This window comes from Chiloscyllium punctatum, chromosome 25, assembly GCF_047496795.1.
Source record: "Chiloscyllium punctatum isolate Juve2018m chromosome 25, sChiPun1.3, whole genome shotgun sequence".
Lineage (NCBI taxonomy): Eukaryota > Metazoa > Chordata > Chondrichthyes > Orectolobiformes > Hemiscylliidae > Chiloscyllium > Chiloscyllium punctatum.
The window spans coordinates 68,622,814-68,628,017 of record NC_092763.1 but is presented as its reverse complement, the minus strand read 5'-3'; the positions used below and the strand labels follow the sequence as shown (position 1 = coordinate 68,628,017).

The following is a 5,204-nucleotide window of genomic DNA, read 5'->3' as shown; positions in this document are numbered from 1 at the left end:
TAACTAAAGAAAAAATATATGAAGAGAGAAAACCTTGCATTTATATAGCACCTTTCATGACTTTGTGATGCCTTGAAGCTTTTTGTATCCAATTTAAGTATCTTTCAAGTGTGGAAAATCATAAGTCATTTTGTGCGTGGTGTGTTGCTATGTATCCAATTTAACAGGTTGTAGTTTTTGGAGGGTGATCATTTTAGTGTCAGGATATCATTGTCGGAGTTTCTCATGGGACTGTCTTCAGCCAAACGTCTTCTGCTGCCACAAGAACAACTTTCCCTCAATCATAAAGTCAGAATTCATTCACAGATAATGGAATCTATTCAGTACCATTCATGAATCCTCAGATAATGAAGCATTTCCTGTCAATATCCAGTAAGGCATGGACAATATTTAGTTTTGGATGGATGAATGACATTCTTGCCACACAAGTGTGAGGCAGTGACCATAGCAGAGAATCTAATCATCTCCCCATGGCATTCATAGGGTCATAGTCATAGAGATGTACAGCATGGAAACAGACCCTTTGGTCCAACCCGTCCATGCTGACCAGAGATCCCAACCCAATCCAATCCCACCTGCCAGCACCTGCCCCATATCCCTCCAAACCCTTCCTATTCATATACCCATAAAAATGCCTCTTAAATGTTGCAATTGTACCAGCCTCCACCACTTCCTCTGGCAGCTCATTTCATAGAAGTACCATGCTCTGCATGAAAAAGTTGCCCCTTAGGTCGCTTTTCCCTCTCACCTTAAACCTATGCCCTCTAGTTCTGGACTCCCTGATCCCAGGGAAAAGACTTTGCCTATTTACACTATTCATGCCCCTCATAATTTTGTAAACCTCTATAAGGTCACCCCTCATCCTCCGACGCTCCAGGGTAAACAGCCCCAGCCTGTTCAGTCTCTCTCTATAGCTCAAATCCTCTGAAATCCCAACTGTTAAGATCCTGGGGGCTACCATTGACCAGAAGCTGAACTTGATATGTAACATAAATAATGTGGTAACAAGCGCAGTTCAGAGTTTGGCGTTTCAGCTTAAGTAACTTCTTTGTTGAATTCTTAAAGTTTGTTCATTGTTATATAAGGTAATGATAGTAAACAGATTTATCTATAAACTAAACTGAAGCTCTACCTACTCTGACATGTAATGCAATCTGCAGTTGGATCATTGGGTGGTTTGGTGTGGTTCTAGACCATTTATATTAGCAGTAGTCAAACCTTCAATGCTTTGTGTTTTCATCAGCAGGGGGGAGGTGATGACTATTGGTGTTGTAGCTGAGCTGCTAATTCACAGACTTGTGTAATGCTCTTGGAACCCAGGTTCAAATCCTGCTAAGACCGATGGTGGTATTTAAATTCAGTAAAAATCTGGAATTGGCAGTTAACTAGAGTCATCCAGCTCAGGTTCAGTCCTTTCACTCAAATCCATCCATGCTGACTGGGCTTTCGAAACTGAACCTGGCCCATATCTCTCTAAACTTTTCCTATCTGTGTACTTGTCCAAATGACTTGGAGATGCGGTAACAGTACTTGTCTCTGTCACTTCTGCTGCCAGTTTGTTCCATATCCTCATCACCTTCTGTGAGAAAAAGTTGTCCCTCAAATCCTTTCTAAATCTTTCCCCTGTCACATTAAATATATGCTCTCTAGTTCTGGACTGCTTTACCCTGGGGAAAACATCTTGGCTATTCACATTATCTATGCCTGTCATGATTTTGCAAACCTCTGTAAGGTCACCCCTCAGCCTCCAATGCTCCAGGGAAAAAAGTTGCCATCAATCAGCCTCTACTTATAATTCAAATCCTCCAGCCTCAGTAACATCTTTGTAAATCATTTTTGCCCTTTCTAGTTTAATAACATTCTTCCTATAGGATGAGGACTAGAATTCTATGGCAATAGACCAAAAGTGACCTAACCAATATACTGTACAGCCGCAAAATGACCTCCCAATTCGTAGGCTCAATGTCGTGACCAATGAAGGCAAGCATGCCAAATGTTTTCTTTATCATCCATCCCAACTACGATGCCACATTCAAGGAACTATGTACCTATACCCCATAGTCTCTCAAACTCCATTGCTGATGTCAGAAAACCACATCTGGTTCACTAATGTCCTTTCGGATCAGTTATGTTCTTATCTAATATTGGTGCAAGCTCATTTTCCATATTATCTACTCCTGCTCCTAATGTTCATATTTGTTCACTTGCAGCAACTCAGCAAGGTTTGTTCACAGCATGTTCCAAACTTGTAAACCCTATCACCTCGAAGAACATACAAGGTGATATGGGAGAATCTCCCAGTGCAACGAAAATACAAAATGCCTAAAGGAGCCTAAGAAACGGCAACACTGCTATTATTAATGGGATTCCTGCAGAGATCTGAAAGGAGGGTGGCCCACAGCTCCATGAACACATATATGTTTTACATTTGAAGATTTGGCTCAAATAAGAACTCTACTTGGAGCTCAGGATTGTGAATATTGCTATATTCAAGAAGAAAAACAAGGCTAACTGTGGGAACTACAGAGTGTGGTGCTGGAAAAGCACAACAGGTCAGGCAGCATCCGAGGAGCAGGGGCATCGACGTTTTAGGCAAAAGCCCTTCAAAATAAATTCCTGATGAAGAGCTTTAACCTGAAACGTTGATCCTTCTGCTCCTCAGATGCTGCCTGACCTGCTGTGCTTTTCCAGCACCACACTCTCGACTCTGATCTCCAGCATCTGCAGTCCTCACTTTCGCCTTTGACTGTGTGAATTACAGAGGTATCTCCCTTCTGTCAGCCACTATTAAATACCTGCAATAGACAATAGACAATAGACAATAGGTGCAGGAGTAGGCCATTCTTCCCTTTGAGCCTGCACCACTAGCGGAGAGGACTTAGGGTTATTGGCGCTCTCTCTCTCTCTCTCTGGGTCTCTTTCTCCCCCTACCTCGCCCCCAGCTTTTAGACTTTGGTAGTGGAGGAGGGTGCCTCGGATTTGGTGGGGTTGCTCATGCTGGGGTAGATGGATGTGATAGTGGCATGCAGAGCTTTCTTTAGCCAGGAACAGTGCAGCACACAGAGGCACTTTGAGCGAAATCGCTGATCAAAGAACGCGTAGTGGAACGGGTTGAGGCAGCTGTTAATGTAAGCGACACATGTAGCGTACGGATGAGCCGAGATAAAGAATTCATTGACGGGATCTTGATAAGATTCAGCCAGATGATCGCATCGATGGAATTACTGATGTGGAAAGGGAGCCAGCAAATAGCGAAGACCAGGACCAGGGCCGTGATGATCTGCAGGAGGCGTTTTTTCTTCTGTTCTTCCTTCTTGACATTCTGGAAGTGCCTGTTGACTGTGTTGCCAATGGTGAAGTAGAAGCCGGACATCAGAAGGAAAGGCAGCAGAAAGCCCATGGTGCTGGCGAACAGGCTGAGCCCCCGCCAACCCAGAAATGCTCAGTGGCCTCATTCGCCACCAAAGTGTAGTCTATGGCATAGAGCGTCTGGTTCTCTTTCCTGCATCCGCCACAGTATTAACGCTGGGGAAGCCAGGACTCCGGCCACGGTCCAGATGAGGACTAACGAGAGGATGGTGGTCCTCTTGAAGCGCAGCTTGTTGCTGGACAGAGAGTGGACAATGGCCAGATAGCACATGGCCTAGCCAACAGACTTCTGCTGTTATCTGCAGAAATACTCCCTGAATCACAGTGTGGCTTCTGCCCATCCAGAGGAACAGCAGACATGATCTTCACAACATGTCAATTACAAGAAAATGTCAGAAACAGAAACAACCATGTTGCATGGTTTCATCGAGCTAATTAAGCCCTTTGACATAATTACCCTCCAGGGTCACTGGTGAATACTGTTACGATGTGGTCATCAGGATGCTGAGGCTGATCCATGATGACATGCCAGCAATGGTGCTTGGCATTGGAGTCTCAACCTTACACCGTCGAGACAGGGGGAGGTGGGGGCAGTGTCAGTCAGGGCTGCATCATCGCATTCACCCTGTACACCATCTTCATTGCAGCCATCCTCCACCTCACTGGCCAAAACCTGCCCAAGGGAATTCAAATCATTTACCAAATGCATGCTCGGCTGTTCAGCCTTAACGGGTTCAAGGCCAAGGGCAAGGTCTCCACCACCTCCATCTTGGAGGTTCAATATGGTGATGGCAAAGTCATCACAGCACACTCTGTGGAAGATCTTCAGTGCATCGTGATTGGCTTTGCCAAGGCATGCAAGTTTCACAGCCTTACCCTTAACATAAAAAAAGACTCTGGTACTCCATCAACTACCACCCAACAGCTCCTTCACTCCTCCTACAAGAGTCAATAACCAACCCCTGGAGAATGTGGATCACTTCCCATATCTCAGCAGTCTTCTCTCCAAGGCCAACATTGATGTAGAAATACAACATCATCTGAGCTGTGCCAGTGGAGCCTATGCCCAACTCAGAAGCCTGAAGACCTTGGCCTGCAGGTCCAGACTAAACTTCTGGTCTACAAAGCCATTGTCCTTCCTAGACTGCTATATGGAGCTGAAAACTGAACTACGTGTAGTAGGCACCTGAACGTCCTGGAACAACTCCACCAAAGATCCCTATAACAAATCCTGCAACTCATCTGGCACTAACACCAGCATCTTGGAGGAAGCCAATATAACCAGTATCACCACCACCATAATGCAGTAGCAACTCTGATGGACTGGACATGCCATCCAAATGCCCAACCCACACCTCCCAAAACCGATCATGTAGTCCCAGCTGAAGGAAGGTCAGCATGTCCCTGGTAGCCAAAAAAAACACTTCAAGATAACATCTGGACCAATCTCAAGAAGTTCCACATCAACATCAACAACTGGGAGGATGTAGCTACAAACCGGAATCACTGGAGAAACATCATCCACCAGGGAGCTATACACCATGCAAACAATCTATGCTGTGCCGCTGAACAGTAGAGACTCTTGTGCAAGGAAAGACAGAACATCAGGAAAGCCCAACCACCATGCCTCCAGCCACCATTACTACCCACCAATACCCACACTGCAATAGAATGTGTGGATCCAGTATTGGCCTCTTCAACCATCTGAAAATCCACAAATAGATTCCCTCATGGAGGACAATTGTACTTGACCCCAGCGATTGCCAATAGAAGAACAGGGCAGAAGATGTATGGGAACACAATTGACTGCACGTTCCCTCCAAGGCATACTCCAT

The 5,204-nt window shown here is 45.3% G+C and overlaps 1 pseudogene; it reads right to left on the bottom strand.

Moving 5' to 3' along the window:
- Positions 1 to 2,945: 2,945 nt before the first annotated feature.
- LOC140495683 (apelin receptor-like) lies at positions 2,946 to 3,640 on the bottom strand (annotated as a pseudogene).
- Between the last annotated feature and the right edge of the window lie 1,564 nt (positions 3,641 to 5,204).